This window comes from Neofelis nebulosa, chromosome 2 (genome assembly GCF_028018385.1).
Source record: "Neofelis nebulosa isolate mNeoNeb1 chromosome 2, mNeoNeb1.pri, whole genome shotgun sequence".
Classification (NCBI taxonomy): Eukaryota; Metazoa; Chordata; class Mammalia; order Carnivora; family Felidae; genus Neofelis; species Neofelis nebulosa.
The window spans coordinates 99,356,692-99,372,334 of NC_080783.1; positions in this window are offsets into that span (position 1 = coordinate 99,356,692).

The window sequence follows — 15,643 nt, forward strand, 5'->3', positions numbered from 1 at the left end:
AGAACACTCTTGCCAACATAAAGTGATCTCTTTAAATATAATGCTTTTTGCTTTAACGTCCCACAGAAATTCCAACAGCACTTGCTGTGAAAGTTAAAGTCTTTTCCATGGCCTACAGGAGCCTTTATGACCTGGTCTCTGCATAGTTCTGTGACCTCTTGACACATCACCTTGCAATAAAGCTCCAACCCCACTGGCCTTCTTTGCAGTCCTAATATAAAACACACTTGTCCCCTTCATAGGACTACGGCACTTCTATTTCCTCTGCTTGAAAAGTTTATATCCCCCAGTTCAAATATCTGTTCCTCTGAGATTTTTCTGACCACCAGTCAAAACTATCCCAGCCCCCACCCCTGGTGTCTCTCCTTCATGGCATTCTATTTTCATCAGATCACATATCATCACATAAAATTATCTTTACTTATATGCTTATTTTATATATCATACCACTAGAATCTACAATGACTTGAAATGTGTTAAAGACTGCTTTTTGAACTGCATTATTTCTATAATTAATAAAATAATTGAGCAGACTTGCCTAGGTGTTTGGAAATAGAAGCTGTGTTTTATATTCTTACTATGTGTTTACTTACACCTACTACCATGCTTGAGGCAAGTAAATATTCAATAATATTAATAATTTGAATAACTTGGCCAAAAATAATGTTGAAATTGAATGAAATTGTATGGTGTAGATTGATTGGCTCTCGATAGTTTGAGTTGATCACTACTGAGTCTGAGATGTCAATAAGAACTATGGTCATTCGTGGGTGTGAAAAGGCAGTTTGAAGAATAAAACCTACTTGACTGCCGTCATTATTAATTTTCTCCTTTTAATATCTCTAGTTTCTTTTCATTGTCTCTCCCCCACCCTTTGATAGATAATGCTCAGGCTTCTGCTGCAGGCTATTAGGATGCTAAAATTTGTCTCTAATATTTTCGAAACTGTGATAAAAGTAGCAGATGCTAGAAAAACTGTCTCTTCCACACAGCAAGCAGCTCTCTGTGGAAACTTAAAAAAAAGATTTTGGTACAAATTGTCCATTTTCGTGTGACCACCACGTAAATGGGTCAGTTAATTATATGAATTTAAAACTTCTGCAATGAAAACAGCTGAGAAGCTGTGTAGGAAGAAGTTGCACTGCTCTGGAGAAAGACATAAATGGTCATTTTAGTTGAAGGCAGTCACATCTCAGCTGAGTGTGGTTCCTTCAGCACAGTGATTTTTCAAGCTTTAGCTGCATGGGGCTTGTTAGGACAGATTAGGCGAGGGGTGCAGAGTTTATTCAATAGGTCAGAGGGAAGAGGGAAGTAGAGCCTGAGAATTAGCCTAAGTTCCAGGTAACAGGCATGCTGCTGGTCTGGGTGTCTCACTCACAGAACCACTGTTTTCTAGGTGAGATGTTATTCCCTCCATCCCATCTCTGACTTCATGCTCTCTGATCTTCCCTGGGGGTTCCAAGGCCTACATGCAAATATTCAGGTTTAACCCCAGCCCCAACCGCTTTTGGAATGGGACTCTCCTCTCTCTAAATGATCAGTAAACTTCTGTAATTGGATGAGATTTTGACAGTTCAGACTCGATGACCTTGGGAACTTCCTCACTAGAAGGAAGGTCCTCAAATCCAGTTCCATCCCCTCCTCCCATATTTTGGTAAATCATGTGCCCTTGTTTCTCATGTTATCCAGATTTAAATCTTTTCCACCTGTTTTACCTCCTTTCAATCATTGCTTTTGATTTACTTGATTATCATAAATATGAAGAGAGATTTCTAACTACACTAACAGTTACTGATGACAGATAAATTTACTATTGTGGGCAAAGTCCCTACATCAGCTGTTTCTGAAATCTGGTACACAGACAAGTCTTGGTGGGCTGAACAAGAACTCCTGAAGGAGTTTACAAGTAAAACGAGTTCCAAGCCCCACCCCAGGCTTGCAGTTTTTATTCAGAAACCCTGAGGATTGTGCCCAAGAATAAGTATTTGTAAAGAGGAGTTGTTGGACCCACCTTTATAATCCAGTAATTTACATGGTGATAGAAGGTATTTCAGTACTGCTTGCTCAAGTCTGGGGTAATCCAAGCCTTTTCATCCCCTATGGACTGAGCTGATAGTCACATTTTCCAGCAATATCAGTATTTCCAACTCTTCTTTATCCAACATTCCCTTGGTGTGTGTGCAAATAGATGTTAGTTTTATGTTGCTGCATTGGTGTTATTTTCTTTATTCCCTGCTGATACCCACTTTGGAACTCTGCATGCAAAATCATGGATAATGATGTGACACAGAGAAGGGTCCTCACCTTAGGTTTCCCTCTGAGCCTCTTTTTGCTAGCATTCTTTTAGTTTGCCATAGCAGTTTATTCACACAATTGATCTTATCCTTCCTGTCAATGAAACTTGCCCAGGGGTTTTCCCCAGAAGATTTTTCTGATAACACAGAAGTGCAACAGAAAGGGCATCATGTTAAAAATAGAAGAGATAATATTTTCTAGGCAATATGATAGCCCCTGCCTTCTATGTCTTTCTCATCCCTGAGTTTCTCCTTTGGATGAATTTTTTTTTCCCCCCACAGATTTCTTCTAAGGCAAACCAACAGTGAGGAAAACAAGCTAATGCTCTGAGGCCTAACGTGAATTTTCACAGAAGAGGCCAGGAGTACATTCTCTGTCTCTCCTTCCCAACAGCAACAACAATAACAAGACAGCATTTTGTATTAAGATTTCAGGTGACTGGAGTAGGAAAAACAGAAATTGTACAAATTATACAATTTAATTATTGAAGTTGCAACATTTCAGAAAGCCTAACTCAATATGGTGAACGAGGACATATGTCAGGAAATGAAGGACCATGGGACAATTGAGGCGTGTGTTTAGAATCCTCATTGTCCCGTCTCTGTGCACATTTTTCATGCTCCGTACCTTCTTTCCACCAACACCCTGTCTCTCCTGCCATTTCCACTGCCACCATCACTCCATCATTAGCACTGCCCCCCCATCATCATCACCTCCGCCATAACAATAACTTCTAATTCCAGTGACACCATCACCACTCTCTACACCTCACCAACCCCAAGCTTCCAGTACCCTCTCTTCACTTCCCATCCTCCCTTCTGAGGAAAAGATCCCATTAATGCTATAGTTTAAAAGATAGATGAGGTCTGATCCATGTGCTCTCTCTACAACGAAATAGAAGAGATCCACTTTTTTTCTGAACTCACATGAGTGGTTCAGATTCCCTATTTTTCTCAGGGCAGGCTTTCAAGAACAAAAATATCTCACTAGAAGAGGTTGTCTGAGGCCTGGTGTCTCTGCCCTGACTTTCCAACTCCTGTGGGACCTGTTCAGGGCACCACTCCACTTTGCCCTGCATTCCTCTCCATAGGTTTCCAAACCGAAATCAGTTCTGTTCAAAATAAAATATAAACCTCTGTGAAAGAGCACTCTCAAAGAAAGCTTCTTTTGCCTGAAGGTAACACCTACTTTTAATTTTTAAGTATTTTTTGAAAAGTGTGCAAATCTACATACTTCTCAAGAGTGTTCTTTGTGGGAACCATTAGTCAAAACCAAGGGAAATTTGAAGTTAGAAGGCATCAGGACCTTGGTTTGCTATATTGTAAAGACTCCAGTGTTTTCTCAAAGTGATTGTACCTTTTTCTAAAGAATACTAACTCCCAATAAAAAACCATGCAGCCTCAATGCCTTTGTTCTCCAACCCCACCCACATCCTCTTTCACCCTTACTTCCACTCCCACAATCTTTAGGGTTTTTGTCTTGTTTGTTTTGTGTTATAAACATTCTAAAAAAAAAAAAACCTGGGTGATTGGCACAAAAATGAAATGGAAAAGTTCACAGCTCTATTCCTGCAAAGATACGGTTTGGGGTTTATAGAGGCCAGATCTCCAGTTTACAGAACAAAGCAACACATGCTTGGCTAATGCTCCAGGGTAGACTGCAATTTGTGTTACTCTGTTTTTTTGTTTTGTTTTGTTTTGTTTTGTTTTGTTTTGTTTTGTTTTGGGGAGAGGGATGGGATTCTGCGATTCCCCTGAGCATCAGTGCTGATGCAGCATGCAACTTCCAGCATGTTACCTGTGCACAGTTAAGCCTCATGACAACTGAATTCCATACAGGGCACTGCTCATCTGCATTTTCCCTGTGACTGTGTCATAATCAGGATTCAAATAGTCTTGTTACTGATCCCAACTATCCCTAAAGGGATCTTTAATTGTGGCCTTCTTAAAGCAAACAAAAAATGTGTTGATAATGAATGAACAGACACTCTGAGAGAAGAATGCTGTACAATTTACTACAAATGATCATGTACAAAAAGAATGCACATATGCAAAGGAAGGAATCATGCAAGCCAGTCATAGACATGTTTGATTTTAGGCTCCAAGCAAAGCACAAGCTAGATAGGGGAGCTCTGATGATTTGGCTTCTCAGAGTTTCATTTTCTTAATCTGCAAAATGGGGATAAGAATACCTAAATTATAGACAATATTTGCAAAGTGATTGGATCCATACATAGTATGCACTCAGTATAAGTGTCCCCACAGACTCTGGGTTCTGATATGAGTCTTTAGTTTCTCCTCAACAACACTGTGCCTACAAAAATAGGTCTGTGACTGATGGCTGATATCTGCTATACTGTATGATCTATGATGTAAATTTTTTGCTTCAAAACCCTTCTGCTTTATTCTACTTTTAGTCTTGTGAAAAGCACGGCTAAATGGTGTTAGGACACTCCAAGACCCAGATCTAAGCATTTATTATTATCAGTGTCTTTGGGAGAAGCGTTATGTCTGTGGGATTCACATTATTCTCCACTGTAAAGCACTGGGTTGACGAAGAGAGGAAACCACTTCCAGTGGGAAGAGGTTTTTTTGGCTGGGAATGGAAAGTGGATATGGAGTCCTTATCAGGAATATGGCTCTCATCACCTTGTATATTTCTATTAAATATTTCCCTAGAAATGATAGCTAGGGAGAAGGAACTCGTGTTTAATGACTTCATGCTAAACATTGTGTGACTTACATTGGCATATATGCATAAACACACACACAGCTAAGCTGGCCATTAATTCATTAACTATTTATTCTAAACCTCTACCCCTTATCTTATTTTGGTTAATCGGAAGATCAATACTTATCGAGTGCATATGTGAGTCATTGTTTCAGTAGACACGATGATGAATAAAAACAAGTATTAAGGGGCATTCCTTGCTTTTAAAGCTTACAGAGTCTTAGGAGCAAAAAACAATCATTTGATACCAATTAAGGACAAGTAATAGTTTGGAATGGTGGTGATTTCCAGTGATATGAACTTTCAGAGGATGTAAATTATTAATTAAATAATGATGTTTGGAGTCTTTTCTGTGTTCAAATTGGGAAATGAGGGAAGGGTAATTTATTTATTTATTTTTTAAATTTTTGTATTTTTTTAATTCCAGTATAGTTAACACACAGTGTTAAGTTAGTTTCAGGTGTACAATATGTAGTGATTTAACAAATCTGTACATTAGTCATTGCTCATCATGATAAGTGTCCTCTTAATCTCTTTCACCTAGTTCACCCCCATCCCTGCCTGTACTCTGGTAGCCATCAGCTTGGTCTCTATAGTTAAGAGTCTGTTTTTTTGGTTTTCTCTTTTATTCTTCTTTGTTATTTGTTTTATTTCTTAAACTCAACATATGATTGAAATCATATGGTATATGTCTTTCTATGACTGACCTATTTCACTTAATACCCTCTAGATTCATCCATCTTGTTGCAAATGGCTAGATTTCATTCTTTTTTGTGACTAATATTCCATTGTATATGTATATATACCACATCCTCTTTATCCATCTATTGGTGGGCACTTAGGCCACTTCCATAATTTGGCTGTTATAAATAATGCTGCAAAAAACATAGGGGTTCATATATCTGTTTAAATTAGTGTTTTTGTATTCTTTAACTAAATACCCAGTAGTGGAATTACTGGATCATATGGTATTTCTGTTTTTAATTTTTTGAGGAAACTCCATACTCTTTTCCACAGTGGCTTCACCAGTTTGCATTCTCACCAATAGTGAACAAGTGTCTTTTTTCTCCACATCCTCATCAACACTTGTTTCTTATGTTTTTGATTTTAGGCATTCTGACAGGTATGAGGTGACATCTCATTTTGATTTGCATCTCCCTGATGATTAATAATGTTGAGAATCTTTATATGGGCCTGTTGGCTATCTGTGTGTCTTTGGAGAAATGTGTTTTCATGTCTTGTGCCCATTTTTAATTGGATTATTTGTGTTTTTTCTTTCTTTTTTTTTTTTCTTTTTGACAATGAGTTGTAGAAGTTCTTTATATATTTTAGATACTAACCCTTTATCATATATGTCATTTGCATATATCTTCTCCCATTCAGTTGGTTGCCTTTCAGTTTTGTGGAGTGTTTCCTTTTCTGTGCAGAAGCTTTTTATTTTAATGTAGTCCCAATAGTTTATTTTTGCTTGTCTCCCTTGTTTCAGGAGACATTATCTAAAAAAATATTGCTACAGCTGATGTCAGAGAAATTACTGCTTATGCTCTATTCTAGGACTTTTATGATTTCTCACATGTAAGTCCTCAATCTGTTTTTTTATTTTTATTTATGGTGTATGAAAGTTTCATTCTTTTGCATGTTGCTGTCCAGTTTTTCTAACACCATTTGTTGAAGAGACTTTCTCCCATTGCATATTCTTGCCTCCTTTGTTAAAGATTAATTGACTATATAATTGTGGGTTTATTTCTGTGCTCTCTTTTCTCTTCCATTGATCTGTGTGTCTATTTTTGTGCCAGTACCATATTGTTTTGATTACTACAGCTTTATAGTATATTGACATCCAGGATTGTGGTATCTCCAGTTCTGATGTTTTTCAAGATTGTTTTGGCTATTTGGGTCTTTTATAGTTCCATATAAATTTTAAGATTATTTGTTCTAGTTCTGTGAAAAATGCTGTTGGTATTTTGATAGGGATTGCATTAAATCTGTAGATTGCTTTGGGTAGCATGGACATTTTAGCAATATTTATTCTTATAATCCATGAGCATGAAATATCTTTCCTTTTTTGTGTGTGCCATTTTCAATTTCTTTCATCAGTGTTTTACAGTTTTCAGAGTATGCATCTCCTTGATTCAGCTTACTCCTAAGCATTTTATTATTTTTGGTGCAATTGTAAATGAGATTGTTTTCTTAATTTCTCTTTCTGCTTCTTTGTCATTAGTGTGTAGAAATGCATTGAATTTCTGTATATTAATTCTGTATCCTGCAAACTTACTGAATTCATTGATAAGTTGTAATAGTTTTTTGGTGGAGTCTTTATTGCATTCTATATATGGTATCATGTCATCTGCAAATAGTGCAAGCTTTACTTCCTTACCAATTTCAATGCCATTTATTCCTTTTTCTTGTCTGATTGCCATGGGTAGAGTGGACATCGCTGTCTTGTTCCTGACCTTAGAGGAAAAGCTCTTAGTTTTTCCTCATTGAGAATGATGTTCACTGTGGGTTTTTCATATATGGCCTTTATTATGTTGAGGTACACTCCCTCAAAACCTACTTTGTTGAGCATTTTTATCGTGAATGGATATTGTACTTTGTCAAATGCTTTTTCTTCATCTTTTGAAATGATCATAAGGTTTTTACTCTTTCTCTTGTTGATGTCATGTGTCACGTTGATTTGCAAATATTAAACCACCCTTGTATCACAGAAATAAATCCCACTTGATCGTGGCATATGATTTTTTTAATGTATTGTTGGGATTCAGTTCATTAATATTTTCTTGAGGATTTTTGCATGTATGTTTATCAAAGATATTGGCCTGTAGTTCTCTTTTTCTGTAGTGTCTTTACCTCATTTTGGTATCAGGTTAATGCTGCCCTCATCAAAAGGATTTGGAAGGTTTCCTTCCTCTTCTATTTTTCAGAATACTTTGAGAAAAACAGGATTAAATCTTCTTTAAATGTTTGGTAAAATTCTGGGTGAGGGTTTTTTATTCTTCTTCAGTTTACATTCTATTTCTTAACCTCTTTGCTCTCCAGCTTTATTTTCTTTCTCTAGAGTAGCACTGTACGATGCCACATAATTTAATTTTTTCAACAGCCATTTTCTTAAAAGTAAAACTAAGCAAGAGAAGTTAATTATAACATATTTTATTTAATCCCATATATTCAAGTATTGTCATTTCAGCATGTTACACTAGTACATTTTAAGTGTTCAGTACTCACATGGGGCTAGTGAACACTGCCTTTATTGGATACAGCAACTCTAGAGTCTAATCACCACTGAATGACATCAAGGAGATCTGGGCATTACCATGTCTATTGTTACAAAGAATGCTGATTTCCTGATGGAGGTTCCACTTGAGGTACATTCTCCTGTCAATGATCTTCTTTTCTTATTCTTCCCCTCTTTGCCTGCAGTGGTCCAGGTGAGAATTCTGTCTTAGTTCTCAGCCCTTCCCTCTTTCCTCCAGTTGCTGCTGTCGCTGCTCCTGTCCAGCAAAAGAAGAGTGCAGAGCCACACCTTGGAGAATTTAGCACAGGTTTTGGAGACTTGGGGTTTTGGTACAGAACATCCAAAGGGACCTGGAGGATGTTTAATTAGAATCACAGATAAAGGAAAGAGAGGAGGCAGTGGAGGAAGAATGTGCAAACCTGAACAGAAGGAACTTCCTGCCCTTCTACTCCCTCTCACTTCAGCGCTCCATTAATATGATCTGCCAAGTTCCACTTCCCCACATGGGGATGGTGCTGGCAGGTGGTGGGGTCAGAGAGTCAAGAGAAGAGACAGAGCCTGATTTGGGCATTTTCAGTTTCACCACATAGTTCGAATTACATTTTGCATATAAGTTCTGAGTCCAGAAAAATTCTATCTTGATGCTTGATCTGGAGTTATTTGCATCTAAGACATTCATTGACTTCAAAAGCATAGCCTTAGCATCTAAAGCTGGCCAAGGACTGAGCCAAAGGCTGAGGATATAAGGAAAGGTAGGAGTTGGTCCCTCTTCTCAAGGGTCTCTGTCACACACTAGCCAGGAGGTTGTGGGTATCATCAAATTAAAACTTTCTAAATACATTTGTTCCTTCAATAAAGATGTCTTTAGGACAGAAGGACTACAATAATTCTTGGTTTATTGCCTTATTTTTATTTGAATGTCATGTACTTCTTTAATTACGCTTCAGAAAAGTTAGCTAAATGAACAAAGTGAATCAGAATAATCTGTAACCTAGGTAGAGTTGCCAAATGGTTGACCTTCTATTAGTGGAATTTCAAGCATCACTAAACACGTAGAAGATACATTCAGGGGGACAGACTATGTTTCTACGTTCTCAATTACATTATCACTATGTATGAGAGTAATCATGGTGCACAGGCTGACACACCAAGAACTGGCAATTAGAAGTAAAATGTCTCATTTCTCATGAAGTCACCAGTCTCTTGGATTGGGTAGGTCCCAATTCTGCCACTTGCCTTTTGATCTCTGACCAGTCACTTAAATTCACATAGCCTTTATTTTTCTCACCTCTAAAATGAAACCAATTATTTTATCTAACTAGATGTTTGTTAGGAAGAAATGAGATAAAAATCTGTACATGAAATACATCTCTTAGAATGTGTTTGGCATTTCAAAAGTAAACATAGGTCATTTCACCTTCAAAATAAAAACCAAAGTGTCTTCATTCCGCATATAGAATAAAATCCAGTCTGCTTATCATTGTCTTGACCCTGCACACAGCAGACATGGCCTCTATCAATTCTCCACCTGTAGTCACATGAGGTTCCAAACTTGTTCCAGCATCTAAGTCCTGGAACTAACCCTTCTTTATTTTTGGAATTTTCTTCCCCAAGACCAAAGGTCAACAAACTTTTACTCTAAAAGGTCAGATGGTAAATATTTGGGGGCCATGTGGTCTCTGTCACTGCTGTTCAACTCTGCCTGCTATTGTAACAGAAGACCAGCCACAAGTAATACATAAACAAATGGGGAAAAAAATACACAAACAGATGAAAATGGCTATGCTTCTCTGTTCCAGTAAAACTTTATTTAAAAAAACAGGTGATAAGCTAGATTTAGTCCACTAGAGTCTGCTGACCCCTGCCCTCAACCTTTACACATCTGACATTTTCTGGTCATTTTGGTCTTAGATTAAGTGACATCTGAGGCCTTCCTTGTCAACTCTATCAAAAGTCTCTTTGTACCATCTCTTAGTTGTATTGCCCTGTTTTATTTCCTTTCTAGTGTGTATTTATATATTAAATTATCTAAGTTATTCATATGTTTATCAGTTTATTGTAAATGTTCATTTTCCATACCACCGTAATCTTAGTTCCTAGAATAAAGACTAGAACAGGGTGGACGGTAGGTGCTCAATAAATGTTTTATTGCACATATGACTAAATAATAATTGAATGAAATTCCAGATGGAAAATTCCAAATTTTAGTAGTAAGAAATCAGGATTTAAAAAAAATTTTTTGTGATATTTATTTACTTTTGAGAGAAAGAAAGAGCAAGCAGGTGGGGTAGGGGCAGACAGAGAGGGAGACACAGAATCCAAAGCAAGCTCCCATCTCTGAGCTGTCATTACAGAGCCCAACATGGGGCTCAAACTCATGAACTGCGAGATCATGACCTGAGCTAAAGTTGGATGCTTAACCGACTGAGCCACCCAGGCACCCCAGAAATCCAGATCTTTTGGGGACAATCAGAGACATATGAAAATCATGGATTCCTGTAAATTATGAATCCCCCTACATGATCTTTCAAAACAAGACTTGTAAAATTCCAGACCTATAATGAAACCAAGTTATTTTCTTTTTCTTTTCCATATCCTGGCACAAAATAAACTGAATATAGCTATTTTTTTTTTCTGGCTAAGAAATAAATAGATTGGTCATCACAGTCCAAATCAAAGGCATAAGTGATTCTAGCTCATTGGCAGCCTGCGTGCCTTGAAATGGTTTTAATGAAGGCTTTTAAAAACAACTTTCAAAAAAAAAATGAGATAGTGTATACCCTGTGCTGTCAGTCAGCATTCTCAGTCAAATGCCAAGTGCATGATTGTACAGTGGCCTGTGAGGACCCAAGCACAATGAGGCATCCTTTTCCTTCTGGCCCATCAAGAATAATTTTTGTAATGGAACACAGACAAAAAAATAGATACTTTTAGTGATAACGATACTGGCAAATCAACTGTTAGTTTAGCTAGAACAAAGGGCTTACACCAAAGTTTTAATCAAAGGGAAGTTAAAGAAGCTATGAGAGTACTATTTACAGAAATAAGGACAAGGATAAAGGAACTATCTAGGAAGTGTGAGGCACTCAAGGAATTACAACAGTTGGAAGTCATTCTACCCATTTAGCCAGAAGGAATTAGGGAAGAAAATTATCTTACCAGAGTTCAATGAGAGCTGGGTCCTGAAGGAAAGGCCAGCCAACAGGAACTCTGGCCATGGAGAAGTATGCTTCTAAGAAGAACCTCAGCAAGGCAACCTTTCCGTCATTCCACTCTGCCAAACCCAACAGGAAATGAGAGGGTATGGGAACTGACATCTGCCGTCTATAGAAGCCAGGCTCCCTGGATACCAAGTAAGACAGAGAATAGATCTGGCTTTGGGTGATGGGGAGAACAGAAGAAAAATAGCTAGCATGGTAGGTCAGCTACATGATAAGAGATTACATCTTAGAAATCTACATTTATTCAGTTGATTGTATTTGCCCTGTGGTATGGGAATGCAACAGCGAAAAAAATAATCAAAGAAGTTTTATGGGTGTGTATTCTTAATACTTAAGAAAGTAGGTCAGAATAGTTCCAGGATTACTGGCACAGTTTGTCTAATTCAAGCCAATCCATTTGGAGGCCACCAGTCTTGATGAATTAGAAAATACCATTCCATTCTGAGGCCTGGAGAAGAAACATCCAGAACTAACTAAGTCTAATCTTTAGCCTGGGGCAAATAAACCAAAGTAAAATCCTTCATCATCAGGATAACATTGAATCTCCATTATTGCCAAAAACAGAAAAGAAAGAGAGCTTACACGTTCCTCGTAATTATGGTTAAATCACTCATCAGCAATATTCCCTCTCCCCCCTACCTTTTTTTTTTTTTGACTATCATCATGCAAAATAAAGTCTCTTTTTGTCTGCCAAAACAAAACTTATAGAACCAAGTCCTTTTTTAGGTTGTATTACTTTGAAACCAGCATTCTAGGACTATGATCTTTAACAGAAGGCCATTTGGCTTTAACATCTACTAGAATGAATGCGTATTATAGATGTTAATCCATCTCTTCTACAGATTATATACTTGCCTAGAGTATATAAATATCATGCTATTCCTACGTGTCTTTTCTACTATGTGCACCCTTCCTTCCCACTTCTTGTCGTTGTGCCAGTGCCATTTATTGAGTGTAATATTTTGTATATTTTACACATTTCTTCAAATAACTATATTTTAAAGTGTTATTTAGAGAGAGAGACAGAGCATGAGCAGGGGAGGGGCAGAGAAAGAGGGAGAGAGAAAGAATTCCGAGAAGGCTCTGTACTGTCATTCTGTTAGTGTGGGTTCTGAACTCACAAACTGTGAGCTGAAATCAAGAGTCAGATGATTATTCGACTGAACCACCCGGCGCCCCTCAAGTAACTATTTTATTTTATTTACTATTATTTTTTAATATTTATTTATTTATTTATTTAATATTTATTAAATATTTATATAAATTTATATTATTTATGTAAATATTTAATATTGATTGATAAATAAATATTTTAATATTTATTTATTTAATATTTATTGAGAGAGAGAGAGAGAGAGAGAGTGCGAGCGGGGATGGAGCAGAGACAGAGGGAGACACAGAATCTGAAGCAGGCTCCAGGCTCTGAGCTGTCAGCACAGAGCCCAACGTGGGCAGGGCTCGAACTCTCAAGCCTGGAGATCACGACTGGAGCCTAAGTCAGATGCTTATCAGACTGTGCAGCCCATGCGCCCCCCCCAAGTAACTATATTTTAAACTCTTATTATGAAATGATAAATTTGATTTTCCCGAGTAACTAGTTGTTTTTCAAATTTCCTTAAGTTACATGTGATCTAACCTTGTTGTAGTCTTGTTGCATGTGTGGCTGCTGGAGCGAAGGAAAGCAAGAAGGAAAGTATGGTTGTTGTCTTAGGAGATTTCATGAGCACAACTTTTTAATACTAAGGTATTTATCTCTCATGCTGTTCATAGTTGCTTTCACATGATGCAAGCAACTTATTTTGTAATTTTCTCATCATAGATGTTATTAAGCTCTTAAAGAGAAATTTAGTAAGAAAAAAAAGCACTTTGTATGAACTGTTTTCAGTTGCTGTCTGAAATTAAAGCTGATTTCATTGTTATTCCAGTTTAGCTGCTAACTTTGTGACCTTAGACAAACCACTTACCCTCTGTGGTCCTCAGTTTTCTCATCTATAAAATGAGAAGGATGGGTTAAGAGGTCCCTAAAGCCCTTTATAATTCTAACCGACTGTGATTATGAGTCTATGTCATCCCAGGAAATACCATGAAATATAAAAATAAAACTGATTGAGTTGAAAATGGTCCAACAATTACAAAGAAATATTTGACATTGTAATCATGAACTCACATCAGTTAGTCTTTTGGCTCCTTAATTTGAGAAACAGATGCTTGATTGCTTGTTTAAAGCCTGTGTAAAAAGCCCAGCCCAGCCTCGTGAAAGCTCAAAATATTCTTAAGCAGGGATGTCAATTACATAATTTTCTAGACCTGGCTGTTTGGTTGAAATTAACCCACAGCATATTAGAAAGCCTTTTTCTTTTGTGAGCATCTAACGTAGTTCCTATTGCTCTCCTCCTGGGTATCCATTTGTTATCAAAACCAGAAGCACAGTGTGGCATCCAAATTGAAGTTCAGTGTCAGCTGAGGTTACTTTTCTACATTTCCCAGAAAAGGAACAACTATTGTCATGGGAGAGGATTGATGTGTGGCCATTTGTGGTCCTTATTATAATCTTTTCTTTAAGAATGAGGGATTAGAATGTTAATGCATTCAATAATCTATGAATTATAAAGGTAGCTATACTTCTTTGACCTTTTCAACATTTGGTATTTTGATTGAGTGGCCATTCTGAGCCCATTCTTTTTAACAGCTCTATTACTCTGCGTGAAAGAGGAAGGCTAGCCAGGTTTTGAAAATACATTCCTCTTAAAGCAAGTGTAGTAGGATTTGGTTTCAGTGTGCTAGAGAGAGTGCTGGGTGTTTTAGGAAACTTTCTCATGAAATCCTAACAATGTTACTTATGAGATAGTATTATTATTAGTGAAGATATTGAAGCACAGAGAATTGACCACAGTACCTCAGAGGTGAAAGGGAAAGGCAACAGCCATCAGGACTGTATGGTACCAAGTTCTGTGCACTTTCCAGAGTATCCCAGTCTTGAAGTTCTGAAAGTTGTAAGTGGTAAACACAAGTAGACATCCTAAACTCTTGCCTTATTCTAGACAGAACTTTTAGTATTGGATCTTCTTCTAAGAACCTACTAAGTACCAGGTACTCTTCTGTGACTGGTAGAGTGATGAACAATGTCAGAATCCCTACCCTCAAGGAGATTACAGCCAAGGAGTTTAACTCAGGATTAAGGGAACACACAAAGGATGATAAGGTACCCAGGGACAAACAATCTGGGGACACTGGTACCTAACCTCTCTGCCCAGATCTTAATGGATGAAGGAATAAAGTAGTGTTATTGGAGCGTAGTGGAAAAAGGAAGTGGATGAGAAGCTACCAAGTAGGAAGAATATTTCTGGAGGTCTCAGTTACCTCCAAAAATGAAATATTGTCGCCAGAAGGATGGAAAGAAGAAATACTGTGCTCTCTCTTTCTTATCCTCTTTTCTCTCTCTTTTAAAAAAAATTTAAAATGTTTTTGAGAGAGAGAAAGATAGAGCGTGAGTGGGGGAGGGGCAGAGAGAGAGGGAGACACAAAATCCAAAGCAGGCTCCATGCTCTGAGCCATCAGCACAGAGCTCCATGCAGGGCTCGAGCTCACAAGCCCTGAGATCATGACCTGAGCTGAAGTCGGATGCTTTAACGATTGAGCCACCCAGGCGCCCCAGTGTCCTCTGTTCTCTTGACATTGCCTTCCATTAGCTGAATCTAACCAGACAGCAGCCATCACAAAACCCAGTCTGTAAAGGTCAGCCTCTGGTGACTCAGAGCAGACAAGGAACATGGAAAGTGGATGAGGGGGAAACATGTGGGATCACAACAAGATGGCTTTTCAAAGCAAAGGAATGAGGTGTCTCAAAGATAAATTCATGTCTCTATTTCTTTCAAAACAGAATAACTGCCTGCAGTTTTTAACTGATGTCGTTTCTCAGCTTTTTCACATCAAAAATCTCTATGGTGTTTCAGGTGGAGCAAACTTACATGTGGAATGCTGAGGGAATAAAGTGGTACTAGGGATAATGGAATAAACTCAAATCAATCTGTGCTTATGACCTAGGTGTTAAGAGTGAGAAATGAAAGAAATATTTTCCTTCCTCATTTTGTTGTAGAGATTCTAATCCTACACTCTTCTTCAGTTACTGAGATAATAGCATATAACTAATGATGAATTCGCA